This window comes from Equus caballus, chromosome 3 (genome assembly GCF_041296265.1).
Source record: "Equus caballus isolate H_3958 breed thoroughbred chromosome 3, TB-T2T, whole genome shotgun sequence".
Taxonomy (NCBI): Eukaryota; Metazoa; Chordata; class Mammalia; order Perissodactyla; family Equidae; genus Equus; species Equus caballus.
In genome coordinates this window covers 1,760,817-1,776,937 of record NC_091686.1, presented here as the reverse complement: position 1 = coordinate 1,776,937, position 16,121 = coordinate 1,760,817, and the positions used below count along the sequence as shown (strand labels likewise).

The following is a 16,121-nucleotide window of genomic DNA, read 5'->3' as shown; positions in this document are numbered from 1 at the left end:
CCCCCCGCCCCATACCTTGCCCTGTGCGTCTCTTCCAACTGACTGTTTCTGTGTTGACTCCCTTATGATAACCTGGAAATCATAAGTAAAGTGCTTTCCTGAGTTTTGTGAGTTATTCTAGTGAATTAGCAAACCCGAGGAAGGGGTTGTGGGAGCCCCGTGAATTCATAGCCAGTTGGTCAGAAGTACCAATAACAAGCTGGGACTTGCAACTGGCATCTCAAGTGGCAGTCTTGTGGGACTGAGCCCTTAACTTGTGGGATCTGATGCTAACTCCGGGTAGACAGTGTCAGAACTGAATTGAATTGTAGGATGCACAGCTGGAGAGGTCGTGTTGGACAAGACACCATGCATTTAGCGTGAGAAGTGTTGTCCGTGGAAACAGCTCACCAACCACTGAGGCCTGCAGCCAGGAGAGGAGAGGAGAGAAAGGAGGAGGAGAAGAGTGGAGGGGGAGGGAGGTCTCAGGCAAGACCCACGTGTGGGCCAGCACAGCCTTCACGGTTCGAAATCTCATATGTAAGGGATAGATATTGACAGGTACCATTTTTACTTTCTATTAACTGCCAAGAGGAAAAGCAAACCCGTGCCTTCAGGAGTGGACAGCAACTGGGCAAATGTTCGGGCTGGATCCCATGACTGAGCAGTTAGGCCAAGGACGGGTACAAGATAACGGTGACCTTGCCTATTTAGGGGGGAGAAGGAATTGAGGTGACGTATATAAAACTAGCACAATGCCTGGAACACGACAAACCTGTCATCATAGTCATCCCAGGCAGAGAGAAGAAACCCGGGTTTCTTGACTCCCAGTCAACATTCAGTTTTCTTTTTCTTTTACGGCCTTAAAACCTGTTCATTTAAATGAAGTGCTGGGCTTAGAATCAAACAAATAGGATAGGAGATGCTTCGGGATAATGAGATGCTGCTGGGGAAATAGGAAATTATCAAATTTCAATCCACTACTTGGAAATGCAAACGTTCATTTATTCACAGTCACTGATGTCTTTATTGGAGCCGGAGCGTCCAGCACATCCGAACCACACGATTGGGCTCCGTAAGACAAACGAAAGAGGATCCCGGGGAGCTAACCAGCTAATCGCGTTGCAGACGCTGTTCAGTGCTTTTCCACAACAATGTGGTGTTTGGCTGGGCCCCTGATGCCTCACGCTCCTAGCAGGTGGGGGGTCCTCCGTCCCAGCATCTGCTGATCTCAGACGTGCCAGCATCCTCAGTCAGCTCAGCCTGACACCCCTCCGGTACTGGGCTCGGCTCCAGATCCTTGGGGGTGAGACCTGATTCCACACTGGGAGAGATCACAGCGCAACTGAAGAGTGTTGGCCGGCTTGTTTACTTGATTAAAAAAAGAAAAAACTCCACTGTCACAGCACCAAGAGTGAAAGCAAACCCCTTGGGCCTGGACCTGTTCCTGGCTTGTTATTTCACTTACATATCTTATAATGCTTAGTCATTATGGAAAATTGCTCTATTGCTAAGCAACCAAAATTACAGAGAAAATTAGATCTGAAAGACCTTGACAACAAGCAGGATTCCAAAAAGAGATGCAGTAAAGAGAAAGCTCCAGAATGACTAAGCTTAAGGCTGACCCCACTCTGAGCCTACACGTGGTCCCTAATAATAACCATAGTTAACCCGACCTGAGCACTTTGTGGGTGAGGCACCAGGCAGCTTGTTATACATTATCTCATTTGTTCCTTAAAACAAGCCCAGAGGTAGATATAATGATTACCTCTGTTTTCTCACAAGAAACTAGAGGCACAGAGAGATAAGCATTGGTCAAGGTCACTTAGCCAGTAAGCGGTAGGTCCAGAATTTGAACTCCAGATCCCAGCTTTTTAGCATCATGCATACTGACCCAAGAGAGCAGCTCTTTGTGCCCGAAACGTCCAAATAGTGCAGTCTACAGGAAAAGATGTGATTCAGGGCTAAATGGTAATAATAGTGTAACAGCATAATAGACGGTGAATTCAATTTTTTCCTTCACTGAGAGACACACTGTAGATCAGTGGAGTGAAGATGGAGCCCCTATTTCATTCTGTTATTTTTACAAAATGCATAAAGTATCATTGTTTTTACTGATTGTAAAATAAAACACACACTTATTAGAAAATATATAAATGTATAGAACTATAGAAAGTGAACTCCCCACACACACATGGTCATGCATACGCCCATTCACCACAGATGCCAGCGATAATCACTGTTACTAATTTTCTCTAAACGTATATATTTCTTAAAAATAAATGCAGCAGACTTCTTTTCCAGCCACAACAGACTAGCTTGTATTAAACCAACTTTTGCACTGAGAACAAGTAGAAACACTGGTTTAATAAAACCAAAAGTAAAAACCTATTTGAGGGGCAAATCTTCCATACGGGAGAATTTCAAACGAGATAAATAGATACTTCTCCCTTCGGTGGGTAGGGTTTAATTCTCTGTGAGTGTGGGCTGTTTTCAGATACCCACTTCCAAAAAATATAGTGCTGAAGGGGAAAAACAGCAACTTTTCAGTGGAGAAATCTAAGGACTCCTTTAACTAAATGATCAAGGTCAACATCATCAGTCATAAGTCATGTTGACATCATGTACTATCTTAGTCCAGGCTGCTATAACAAAATACCATAAGCTGAGTGCCTTAAACAATGGGCATTTATTTCTTGCAGCTCTGGAAGCTGGAAGTCCAGGGTTGAGACGATGGCAGGCATAGTTCCTGGTGAGACCCGTGGTCCTGGCTTGCAGATGACGGCTTTCTCGCTGTGTTCTCACGCAGCAGAGAGGGAGAAGCAGGTAGCTCTCTGGTATCTAATCGTACAGGCACTAATCCCATCATGGTGGTCCCACCCTCGTGACCTCATCAAAACCTAATTACTTCCCAAAGTCTCGCCTCCAAACATCATCACACTGGGGTTAGTGGTTCAACCTAGAAATGTGCGGGACCCAGGCGTCCAGTCCACAACGTGTACCCCCAATATGATGTAATGAGAAGAGTACTTTGCATCTGCGGCATTCTTCCCCAAAACCAATAACCCAGTCTAATTATGAGAAAACATCAGTTAAACCCAAACTGAGAGACGCTCTACAAAATACCTGACCAGTACTCTTCAAAGCTACCAAGGTCACGAAAAACAAATAAAGACTGATAAAACTGCTACAGACTGTGTTACAGACATGGCACCTAACCATAATGCTGTGCCCTGAATTAGATATTGGAACAGAAAAAGGACATCAGGAAAACCCTAATGAAATCTGAATAAAGTCTGTAGATTGTTTAATAGTGTTGTATTGATGTTGATGTATTAGTTTTGGCAAATGTAACAAGGTTAAGTAAGATGTTAACATTAAGCAAAACTGGATGAAAGATATATGGGAACTCTACACTAATTTGCAACTTTCTGTTGTTAAAAAATTATTCCAAAATAAGAAGTTTACTTTAACATTTTTGCTGTTGTTTCAAGATAGCTAGGACTTAAAGAGCTTAATTCCCAAAAGATGGAGAAAAGGGAGGTCATTGAAGTGAGCTGGTGTTCGTTATGCCTGGCTCCCCTTTGAGGTAGTAGCCATTAGGCTGGTAAGGGCCAAGGGCTGAGACTCCGAGCCTTCCCCTTGGGGTCTTAGCTGATTCATAAGCAGTGTTGGACCCAAAGGCCTGGGAGCTGAGCAGAGTTCTCAGCAGTCTGACACTACTAGGGAGACAGAAGTTGGAGCTCAGTGTTTACCAAGGAGTAGTAAAGCCCCCAGAAGTGCTACACTCTAGGAATAAAGGTGAAATGGAAACAGTCAGACCCTTAAAAGGACTAAAACTTGGTTTCAAACAAACTCAGGCTCAAAGTAGACTAAGGTCATCTGCATGTATTTGAACTGCCTGCAGAGGCCAAAGTCAGTCTTCTCTGGAGGAAAGTGACATCATGAGAGTCTAAAATTATCTCTACAATTTTTTATACACAATGCCTGGTATTCAGTGAAAAATTTAAGTGACGTGGAATATGATGAAAAGGCCAAACATACATGGAGTTGGAATTTCAGAATGAGAGTAAAAGAGAGGAAGGGGAAGCAGCCCTGTTTGAAGAGAACATGGCAAGTAATGAAAGACACCAAGCCATAGATGCAAGAAGCTCTAGGAATGTCAAGAGAATAAACACAAAGGAAAACACTCTAAGTACACCGTAGTAAGACTGCTGAAAATCAAAGACAAAGAAGACGTTTACAAACAGCGGGAGGAAAAAGACACATAACTTTCAAAAGAACAAGAGTAAGACTGACAATTTTTCAACAGAAATTATGGAAGCCTTGAGGAGACTCAAATGGAATCTGTTTGGAGCTTAAACAAAATAAATGCCAACCTAGAATTCTATTCTCAATGAAAATATCTTTCCAAAATGCAGGTAAAATGAAAATATTTTCAGCGAAACAAAAACTAAGAGAATGCTTTTCTAGAAGATGAGAATAAAAGAAATACTGATGAAGGTTTTTTAATAGAAGGAAAATTATTAAAGATAGAGGCACAATAGTGCAAGAAGGAAAGATGAGCAGCAGAAAGGTAAGCGTATGACTAAATCTAAATGAAAACTGAATAAAATAATAATAATAGTTTCTTGATGTTTAAAGTAGACAAGAGGTTAAAACACAAGATAGAGGGAAGCATGCCCTTCTGGTGGAGTAGTGATCTCCAGAAATCCACTCCTTCATAACAGCAATGAGGACACTGAGAGAAATTCTTAAAAATCAGCTTTTTCAGAAGCTTACAACAATGAAGGAGCTTTTATTCAAGAAAAGATGTTGAATCTCAGAAACAAGAATGAGTTTTGCAGCACTTTAACTTGCTCTATTCCCATACCCTCTCCTCAGCTCTATGGTTGGCGTGAAAACTAGGAGCCTTGCAACCATGGTGGCTCTTAAAACCAGTAGCCCAGAAGCCACTGGAGAAGTTGGAACAGGTGCGAAGCTCCTGACAAAGCCCCCCTCCGAGATTTGTCTCCATTTGACTTGTCTGACAGTCCCTTGGAAAAACCCTATTCTCAGGAGTTGTCTTTATTCGTCCTGACTCAGAGCTCACTCAATGAGAAAAACCTTATCCTCAGGGTGTTTATTGAAAACAGTCAATAGTAATTGTTTAAACTCACAGCTGCCTGAGGAGGTCATACCAGAAAGGGCAAATAAGAAGTTGGCCTCCAAAATATAAAAGAAAGGGGCCAGCCCTGTGGCCGAGCAGTTAAGTTTGCACGCTCCACTTCAGTGACCCGGGATTTTGCTGGTTCAAATCCTGGGCGCAGACATGGCACCACTCATCGGGCCATGCTGAGGCAGCATCCCACATGCCACAACTAGAAGGACCCACAACTAAAAATACACAACTACGTACCAGGGGACTTTGGGGAGAAAAAGGAAAAATAAAATCTTTAAAAAAAATGTAAAAGGAAAATCTGGGGAATGAGATGTCCATAAGGGGCTTTTAAAAGCTCCAACATATTCCTAGGGATCTAGAAGGCCATGTACATGCACAGGGCTAAGAAGATTAGGGCCTGAGAAGGTCCTCGTTTCTCACCTGGGGCTGATTCTGAGGCTCTGGCTGAGTGTTGAAGGTGTGCCCCAACACAAACACTGAGCCCCTCTGCAAAGACCAGGAGGTTTTTGGGGTTCAAGCATTTAAGGAAATCTCTCTAATCATTTGCTGAGCACTAGGCTAATGGAACAGAGACTTCAGCAGCCACACATGACAAAGAATAGAGGATTACTGCAGAAAGTTCCTAAGGAAACAATCAAAGCCAACAACAAACCCTGGAGAGAAGAGAAATCTGATTTCCGGAGTTGTCACATTATATCATTTTAATGTCCAGTTTTCAACAAAAATTTATGAGGCATGCAAAGAAACAGAAAAGTATAGCCTATACATAGGGGGAAAAAACCATCAATAGAAACTGTCCCAGAGAAGTCCAGGTGTTGGACTGACTAGATAAAGTCTTTATGCTGTTATAAACATGTTTAAAGAACAAAAGGGGGCCCTGTCTAAAGAATTAGAGAAAAGTATGAGAATGACATCTTGCCAAATAGAAAATATCACCAAAAAGAAAGAAGTTATTTTTGAAAAATGGAATTCTTAGAGTTGAAAAGTATAATAACTGAAATAAAAAATTCACTAGAGGGGCTCAACAATAGATCTGAGTTGGTAAAAGAAAAAATTAGCATACTTGAAGATAGGTCAATGAGATTATCCAGTCCGAGGAACAAAAAGAAAAAAGAATGAAGAAAAATGAACAGAGCATCATTGACCCAAGGATGCAATCAAGTGTACCAACATATACATAATGGCAACCCCCTGAAGGAGAGAGGCAAGAGAAAGGGGGAGAAAGAATATTTGAAGAAATAATGGCCCCCAAACTTCCTAAATTTGATTTAAAAAATTAATCTATGCTTCCAAGAATCTCACTGATTCCAAGTAGAATAAACTAAAAAAGATCCATATCAAGACACATCACAGCCAAACTTCCAAAAGACAAATAGGAATTCTTGAAGGCAGCAAGAAAAAAAAAACTCATTACAAACAAGGGGGATCCACAATAGGATTAGCACCTGACTTATCAGAAACTATGGAAGTCAGAAAACAGTGTAATGATATAGCCAATATGCTGGGTGTGGAGAGAGACTATCAACCAAGAACTATATTTCCAGGAAAAGTATATTTCAAAAATTTAGGCATTACTAGAGAATTCGTCACTAGTAGAGCTGCCCTATAATAAATGCTAAATAGAATCTTTCAGGCTGAAATGAAAGGGCACTAGACAATAACATGAATACACACAAAGAAATATAGATCACCAGTGAAAGTAACTACATAGGTAAATATAAAAGACAGCATAAAAGTATTTTTGTTTGTAACTCTTTTCTTCTCCTATCTGATTTAAAAGACAATCACATAAAGCAATAATTACAAAACTATGTTAATAGTCTTGTACAAAGATGTGATTTGCATGACAATAATAACACAAAGGAGGGGGAGAGGACAGAGTTATACTGAAGCAAAGTTTTTGTATAAGATTGAAATGAAATTGGTATTAATCCAAACTAAATTGTTTTAAATGAAGATGTTAATCATAATTTTCAGGGAAACCACTAAAAAATAACTCAAAAAAGTATAGTACCAGAAACAAGAAGGAAATTAAGATGATAGACAATAAAATATCTATTTAATGCAAAAGCAGCAGTAATTGCAAAGTAGTGTAACAAAAAAGACATAAGATATGTAGAAAACAAATACCAAAATGACAGGCATAAATCCTATCTTATTAGTAATTACATTAAATATAAATGGATTAAATACTCCCATCAAGAGACAGAGATTGGCATAATGGATTTTTTTTTTAATGATTCAATTCTATGCTGTGTACAAGATATATTTTAGATTCAAAGATGCAATAGGTTGAATAAAAGGATGGAAAAAGATATACCAGGCAAATATTAGCCAAAGCCTGCTGGAGTAGTTATACTAATATCAGACAAAATAAACATTAAGACAAAAATTTTTGCTGAAGACAAAGAAAAGTATTATAAAATACTATTATAAAATGATGAAAGAGTCAATCCGTTAGGAAGATGTAACAATTATAAACACATATGCACCTAACAACAGAGCCCCCAAATACATAGAATACAGGAGAAAATACGTAAAATAGCATTAAGGAAGTGAGGAAGATAAATGAAGTTAAAATGTTCTAAGGACCTTCCACTGTCCAGAAAATATAAAAGTACTAATTTATGTTAGATTCCAATAGTCAAAGATGCATGTTGTAATCCCTATGTAACCCCTTAAAGAATAAAATAAGGTATAACTGACAAACTAATAGGAAAGGAAAGTGCATTTTGAAAATTATTGATTAATCCAAGAGAAGAGAAGAGAAAAAGGAACATTAAACCAGTCAGGTAAAGAGCAAAACGGTAGATTGAAAGTCTCAATATATGAATAGCAATATTAAGTGTAAATGGACTAAATATGCTAATTAAAAGATAAAGATTGTCAGTCTGGATTTTAAAAACTATATGTTGTTTTTAGAGAGAATCTTAAATATAAGGATACACAAAAGTTGGATATAAGAGAATAAGAAAAGATAGAAACATTAATATTAACCAATAGGAAACATTAACCAAAAGGAAACTTGGAGAGGTTATTCTAATGTCAGACACAGGCAACTCTAAGCTAGGAGCATTATCAGACAAAGAGAGGCATTTCGTAATAGTAAAAGGGTCAGTTCGCTAGCAAGGTATAACAATTCTAAGTCTGCAAGCACCTAATAACATCTTCTCTAAAAATATAAAGTACAGTCTACAGAATTTAAAGGAGAAATAAATTCACATCATACTGGGAGATTTGAACACAACCTTCTCAATTGATAAAGCAAATACACAAAAAGTCAATAAGAATATTTATATCCTGATATTAATATATTAATATTTATAGATAAACATGGTTAACATATTTCACCCAATTAACACGTATAGAACACTACACTCAACAACAGCATAATATACATTTTCAAACGTATGTGGAAAAATTTTAAAAGTGAAGGTATGCTTAGCCATAAAGCAAGTCACAACACATTTCAGAGAATTAAAATCATATAGGGTGTATGTCTCTGACTATAGTGAAAATAAGCTAGATATGAATTACAGAAAGAAAACTAGGAAAATCTACAAAAGTGTTCAAATAAAGCAGTATACTTATCAATAACCCATGGGTCGGAAAAGAAATTGCAATAGAAATCAGAAAGTATTTTGAAAAGAATTATACTATAAAAACAACATATCAATACTTCTAGGCTGTTGCTTGGGCCATGTTTAGAGAAAATTGTATACCTTCAAAAATATGTATCAGAAAAAAAGAAATACCAAAAGTCAATTATCTAAGTATACAGATCAAGTAGTTGAAAATAGCAAATTAAATGCAAAGAAAGTAGAAGGGAGGAAATGATAAAGATAACAACAGAGATTAATGAAATTGAAAACAAATATACAATAAACATTTTAAAATTCAAATTTATAAGCCCCTAGCAAAACTGATCTAGAATAAGAATACAAAATACACAAAATATCAACACTAGGAACAAGTGGGAGCATCATTACAGATTCCGTATATTAAAAAGATAGCAGAAGAATATTATAAACAATACAACAGTGAACTTTAACATTTAAATGAAATAGATAAATTCCTAGAAAAACACAATTTACAAAAATGACACAAGGTTAATAAAAAAAAAAGAAAATATAAATATCTTGGGCTGCCTTGGTGGCATGGTGGTTAAGTTGGCAGATTCCACTTCAGCAGCCCAGGGTTCACAGATTTGGATCCCGGGCACAGACCTAGCACCGCTTGTCAAGCCATGCTGTGGCAGCATCCCACATAAAATAGAGGAAGATTGGCACAGATGTTAGCTCAGCGACAATCTTCCTCACACACAGAAAAGAAAGGAAGAAAGGAAAATATCTTAACCATATTTACTAAAGAATTCAAATCTGGGGGCTGACCTGGTGGTGTAGTGGTTAAGTTTGCACACTCTGCTTCAGCTGCCCTGGGTCCATGGGTTCAGATCCTGGGCACGGACATACTCACCGCTCATCAAGCCATGTTGTGGTGGCATCCCACATACAAAGTGGAGGAAGATGGGCACAGATGTTAGCTCAGGGACAATGTTCCTCACCAAAAAAGGGCAAAGAATTCAAATCTGTAGTTAAAACCCTTCCTACAGTGACAATTCCAGACCCACATGGCTTCCTCGGTGATATACCAAGCATGTAAAGAAGAAATAACACCAGGCATACGAAAACTCTTTTGGAAAATAAGTGAAGGAACATTGCCCAACATGTGTTATGAGATCACATAAAATTAATCCCAAAATCTGACAGGGACGTTACAACAAAGGAAAATTATCCACCAATCTTTCTCAGAAACATAGATGGGCAAAAAAAATCTAAAACAAGAAAATAGCAAATCTAATCTAGCAACATATAAAAAGGGTAACAGACCAAGACCAAGTGAGGTTATTCCAGGAGCAAAGGGTCAGGCCAACAGTTAAAAATCTGTCACTATCACTCAGTGTATTAGTAAAACAAAGGAGGAAATCACACAAAACATAGATATATATAGAAAAAGCACTTGCTAGAATTCAGTCCCATTCACAATAAACACATAGCAGATTAGGAATAGAAGGAAACATTTTTTCTTTTTTCTTAAAAAAATTATTTTAGACTTACAGAAAAGTTGCAAAAAGAGTGCAGGAAGTTCCTGTATTCTCTGAACACAACTTCCCCCAATCTTACCATCTTACATCCCCATAGTGTAATTATCGAAACCAGGATATTAACATTGACATGTATGATTAACTGGTTTATAGACATTATTCAAATCTTGCTAGTTTTCTCATTCACGTCCTCTTCTGATCCAGGATCCAAGCCAGGACCCGCCCTGCATTTACTTGTCATGTCTGCTTACTCTTCTCCACTCTGAGACCGTGCCTCAGCCTGTCTCTGTCTTCCATGACCTTCACACTTTCGAAGAGTAGTTCATTTTGTAAAACGTCCCTCAACGTGCGTTTGTCTGATATTTTCCCGTGATTAGATTGAGGTTATACAGTTTTGTCAAGAATGTTACGAAGTGATGTCATGACAGAGGGGAACTCTTAATCTGATAAAGAATATGTTAAAAAAAATCTACAGCACACTTCACACCCAAGAGTATGCCTATAACCAAAAATGTGGAAAATAACAAGTGTTGATGAGGATGTGGAGAAACTGGAATACACTGCTGGGGGGAATGTAAAATGTTTCAGCTGCTGCAGAAAACAGGTTGATGATTCCTCAAAAAATAAGAAAAGACTGTTTGGTGGTTAAACATAGAATTGCCCGATGGCCCAGTAACTCCACTGCTGTGTACATACCCCAAAAACTCGAAAATAGTACCCAAACACATCCTCATACCTGAACGCTCATTGCAGCACTATTCACAGTGGCCAAAAAGATGAAAACAACTCAAACGTCTATCAACAGAGGACTGGAAAAATTAATTGTGGTATAGCACATAATGGAATATTATTCCAGCATAAAAAGGAATGAAGTACCAATAGACGCTACAACATGGGCCAATCTTGAAAATGTCTTGCTAAGTGAAAGAAGTCAAACACAAAAGATAACATATTTTGTGATTTCATTTATATGAAATATTCAGGACAGATAAACCCATAGATTTAGAGACAGAATGTAGAGTGGTGGTTGCCAGAGGTGGGGGTTTTGGGGGAACGGGGAGTAATTGCTTAGTGGGTACCGGGTTTTATTTTGGACTAATAGAAATGTTTTGGAGCTACATAGAGGTGGTGGTGAATTACAAAATGTCACTAAATTGTTCACTTGAAAGTAGTTAATTTTATGTTACGTGAATTTCACCTCAAATTTTAAAATTCTACAGCAAATATTGTACTTAATGGTGAAATATTAAAAGCAGTCTACAGAGATCAGAACAAAGATGCCTATTCTCACCACTCCTGTTTAACCTTGTAGTAGAAGTCTTAGCCAGCGCAACAGTTATCAAGGAGAGGAGAGAGAAGACGAAAAAGAATGCTATACAGAAACAAGCACGAAGAAACCACTAGTTCACCCAGATGGATCTCACAATGTTGAGTGAGAGAAACTAAACATAGAAGGGTGCATACTTTATGGTTCCGTTGATGTACAGTTCAAACACAGGTCAAATTCATTTCTGATATTAGAAGTCAGAGGAGTGGTCCTCTCAGAGGAGAGCAGAGTGGCTGAGGGGGGCGTGAGAGGGGCTTCGGGCGCCTCTTCTAGTAATCTATCTGAATGGCTGTTACATGAGCGTGCTCACTTTGTGGAAATTCGTCAAGTTGTACGTTTTCTATGTTTATGTTCAATGTATTTACTTTTTAATGAATGTAGCTTCTACATACCAATCTTCAATAAGCCTATAAATACAGTTATAGATGCGCAAAAACACCCCAAATCTTTGCTGCTGCCCTTTACTTACACAGGCTGGGACGTGAGCCTTGTCTCAAAGCCTCTGCCTCCCCGACTCTTTCTCGGCGTTTCCAAAGGGACCTCTCTCTCGTATTTACCAGATGGCATGCCAGTCACTTCAACTTCTGCGAATACCAGAAAACCAGCTGAATGAAGAGTCAAAATCAAAATCCAGGCAGGGCTCAGCTGGGAGACCCTCTTACTCCGAAAGAAGACCACATACTGCAATTTGCGTTTCCAGTTTATCCTAGACGTTTTCCCTTATCAGCATATATAACTCCACCTTATCCTCTTCAGCAGTTGTATAATAATCTGCTCCGTAGCTTTACAGTATTTTTCATAATAAATCACCTTTTAAAGGGCATTTAAGTTGTTTTCAACTTTTGCTTTTATTAAAAATGTCCCAGCGCATATTCTAGCACATACATCTTTTCCATTTGACATTTTTTCTTTAGAATAAATTATTTAGCATTAAAATATTAAGTCAAAAGCTGCACATGTGGATAAGGATTTGGATACATGTGATCAACTTGTCTGCAGACAGGCTGTGGGCCTTTATCCCGCCGCAATCTAGGCGAGCATCTTCTCCCCCCAACCCTCGCCAACACCGCCTCTTGTCCGTCTTTTGAATCCTTGCTGAATCTGATGTATGAAAATAACTTTTCATCATTTTAATGATCATTTCTTTGACCATAGTAAGGTTGAACATACATTTACTGGTCATCTGTAGCTCTTTCGTAGAATCTCCCATTCTTAGTGAGGTCAACTTCTTACTAATTTTCAAAGAGTTGTGCATATACAGTAAAGACAGTAACTGTGTTTCTATCAAATATGAAGCAACTATTATTTTTGTTGACATTGGATTTTACATGTTGTTTTGTGCTCCATGTCACACAGACATTCTTAACTGTCATATGTAACCTCTGTCCATTTTTCCCTTTGTTTTCTGTCTTCGGGATCAATGCTAAGAAACATCTTCCCCATCCCGAAGGTTATGAAAGTATTTTTCCCTGCTTTCTAAGCTAACGTCGTGCTGCCCATAAACAGTGAAGCCAGCATTTGAATGTGTTTGCCTGGCTTCACTCGTTGTGTAACTCCTCACTATACGGTTAGCAATAACGGAAAGAATGCCTGGATATTAAGAATATTAGTTATTTTTAACTTACTTTTACTTACCTGCATTTTCACACACGTGCACAGTAAGGCATGATAGCATCGTGGGTAAGAGCGGGGACTCTGGAGCCAGCTAGCTCTGTTCCTTCTTAGCTGAGTGGCTCTGGGAAAGTTACTTCCCCTCTCTGTGTCACGATTTATTTATCCACAAAATAGGGAAAATCATGATACCTTGTAAAATTATTGTGCAGATTCAATAAATTAAGACGTGTTAGAACAGTGCCTGTTATACCATGAGCCCAATATAAGCTTTCATTTTAATGAACCTAACTACTTTTATAATAAAAACAGAATAAAGTTGTTTTTTAAATGAGATATGCTGCTATCAGAAAGGGCAAGTAACTGAAAAGCCCACTAGCCCAGGCCCCCTGGAGAGCTGTCCCGGGATTCCAGGCCCAGCTGCGCACTCAGGCCTTGCGCTTAGCTTGGGCAGATCAAGCCCCCCGAGGACACAGCAGCCACGCTCCCTGCCCCCAGTCTGGCCTCCTTGCTTGTTTCCAAGCATCAGAGCTTCCCGATCCCAATTAGCTTTTTAGGAAAAGAACAAATATTCGGAGAAAGCAAAGAAAAAGGAAAAATGTTTGGTTCATTCTTCAGACGTTTCCTGAGTGCTCAAATGTGTGATCTACCTGGCCAGGTAATTGCTGCCATTTGTGAGGACCTACTGTGTGCCAGTCACTTAATGGACATTATCTCATGAAAAACTCACACCTCTTCCCATGAGGCAGACATGACTGTATCCCCATTTTACAGAGGAGGAAAATGAAGTTCAGAGAGATGTGACTTTCCCCAAATCCCCAAAGGTGGTAAGCAGCAGGGCCAGCCTTGCCCAGAGGTGGCCTGACCTCCACGGCGTTCTCTGCGTTTGGCCGCACGGTCCCTCCTGAGGGTCTGCTGAGTTAGAGGCAGTCATTGGAAGGACTATCTTCGAAGGGAGAGGTGGGTCTGCCCCTGCTCTTCTTGGTGCGCGCACACACACACATACGTACATGCACTGCTTCCTGGCCTCCTTCACAAAGTAATGTTATTTAGGAAGAAACTGGGGCATTAAAGACGGTCCAGCAGGGCAGGCATTTGGAGCAACCAGCCAGCTTCCCCTCTGCCTTGGGCAGAGAACCCACACATGGCTGCAGGGAAAGAAAAGGCTTCTGGACTGCCCCCCGGCCAGGGGCCTGACCCGGGGCCCTGACCAGGGACCCACCATGCTTTGCTCCTCAGAGCCGATCCTGGGCTGACTGGAACAGATTCCACTCCAGCCAAGCAGGGTACGTGTGCACTGCAGCAGCGCCCACGGCTTCCTCTTCACACGCCTCTGGGCGCCAGCAGCGCTGCTCAGAGCCCCAGCGTCAGCCTGCATGGTGCCAACAGGGAGCTGAGGCCTGTTGCCTAATTCATCCCTCAAGAAGAAGGGTCTTCACAGCTCCCAAACAGAGCCCTTTCTTCCCCCAGGAAGCCCATCTGGACACCCCCCGACCCTGGCAGCTCCCCAGGCACAGGTTGGCTATCCCTACTTGCATCCCAGCGTCATCAGCCTCCGCTGTGTGTTCAGGACCCATTCCTCTTTTTCCCTAATCCCCAAATTCTTCTCCTCCTGAGGTGGAAACTAGGCCTTCTCCACCTTTGGGTCCTCCTCGGCCTTAGCCAAGAGCTGGGCTCATAGAAAGTGCTTAGTAAATGTTGGTGATGAATGAATGAATACATAAATGGCCCTGTGAAAGAATTTACAAGTGAGCACACCCACAGTGTGACTTCTTTTAAAGGAACTGGCTGATGGCTGTCTCAGGGCTCAGGGTTATGGTGGAAAAATTGGAAAACACGCATCTGAGGCCAAGCTCTGCCCCGGCTAGCTTTGGTTCTGGTTCTGGATGGGTCACAAACCACCTTTCTGACCCTGAGTTTCCTCAGCTGTAAAATGAGGGCGTGACAGAACTGTTCCACGCTGCTCTCAGGGGAGGGAAAGGCAGGAGGTGAGGGCCCTGGAAGGTGTGCCAGCACCAACAGCAACCCTGACTTCGGTGACTTCGGTGTCTCGCCCTCGGGGCGGCGGTGATTGCCCTCTGATGGCGAGAGCTCTTGCTCAGGCCTCTCCACCGCAAGCTGCCCATGCCCACCCAGCAGGTCTCCTTTTCCTCCACTGGTCCAAGAGGAAAACTGTTTTCAGACTTCTGGGAGCCAAACAATCACAAAAGGGGCTTTGAAATTCTGAGGTCTCACCCTGTCCTAGAAGCCAGGCTTCTTTCCCAGAATCTTCTGCTCCCTTCTGGAAGGTCTGAGGCAGGGGGAGGACAAGAGACCATCCAACTTGGGTGACAGGTGCCTGCCAGGGACCTTTAAGTCTGGGCAGTGGCCTGCCAGCTTCAGCCAAAGCTCTGAGGTCATTTCCCCTGATACCAGAGACTTGGCATCTGCCGGAATCCTTGGTGGGTCAGAATGCCAAGCGTGCCCCAGCTCTGCCGCTCACACCCCGGTGCCTGGCAAAGAGGCCCGAAAGGAGCAGGCCACCCTCCGCTGCCCAGAGCTCCAGTCTTGCTGCAGGGGCAGGGTCTGCCAAGGCCGCCGAGCCCCTGCCTGAGCGCTGCAAGGCTGCCCTTGGGCTGCGGGCACCCAATTGGCAGGAGAAAGGGCAGATCCCTCCTGAAGACCTCAGAGGCTCTGAAACAGGATCCAGCCTCACTTTCACAGCCCCTGATTGTCGATGCCACTAATGGTTGCTAAGAGACAGCAGGCATCACAGGTGCTGGCAGGAGGGGTTCCCCAGAGCTCTGTGCAATGCCTGGCCCCTGGAGCTGCCTGTGGCTCTGCCCACATCCTCGGCCCTCTGCAGGGGCCAGAAGTTACAGCCAAGAGCCAGTGGCTTTGGTGAGAAATCACTGGCTCGAAGCCTGCAGGCTGCACCCAGCAATCCTCAGAGAGGAGGC

General features: G+C 41.5%; 1 long non-coding RNA gene across 1 annotated transcript; it reads right to left on the bottom strand.

Moving 5' to 3' along the window:
• Positions 1–963: 963 nt before the first annotated feature.
• LOC138923344 (uncharacterized) lies at positions 964–15,861 on the bottom strand. Its single transcript, XR_011436829.1, has 3 exons — positions 15,418–15,861; positions 12,041–12,155; positions 964–1,303 (listed from the first exon to the last, which is right to left on the bottom strand). It is a non-coding gene; the product is annotated as an uncharacterized lncRNA (long non-coding RNA).
• Between the last annotated feature and the right edge of the window lie 260 nt (positions 15,862–16,121).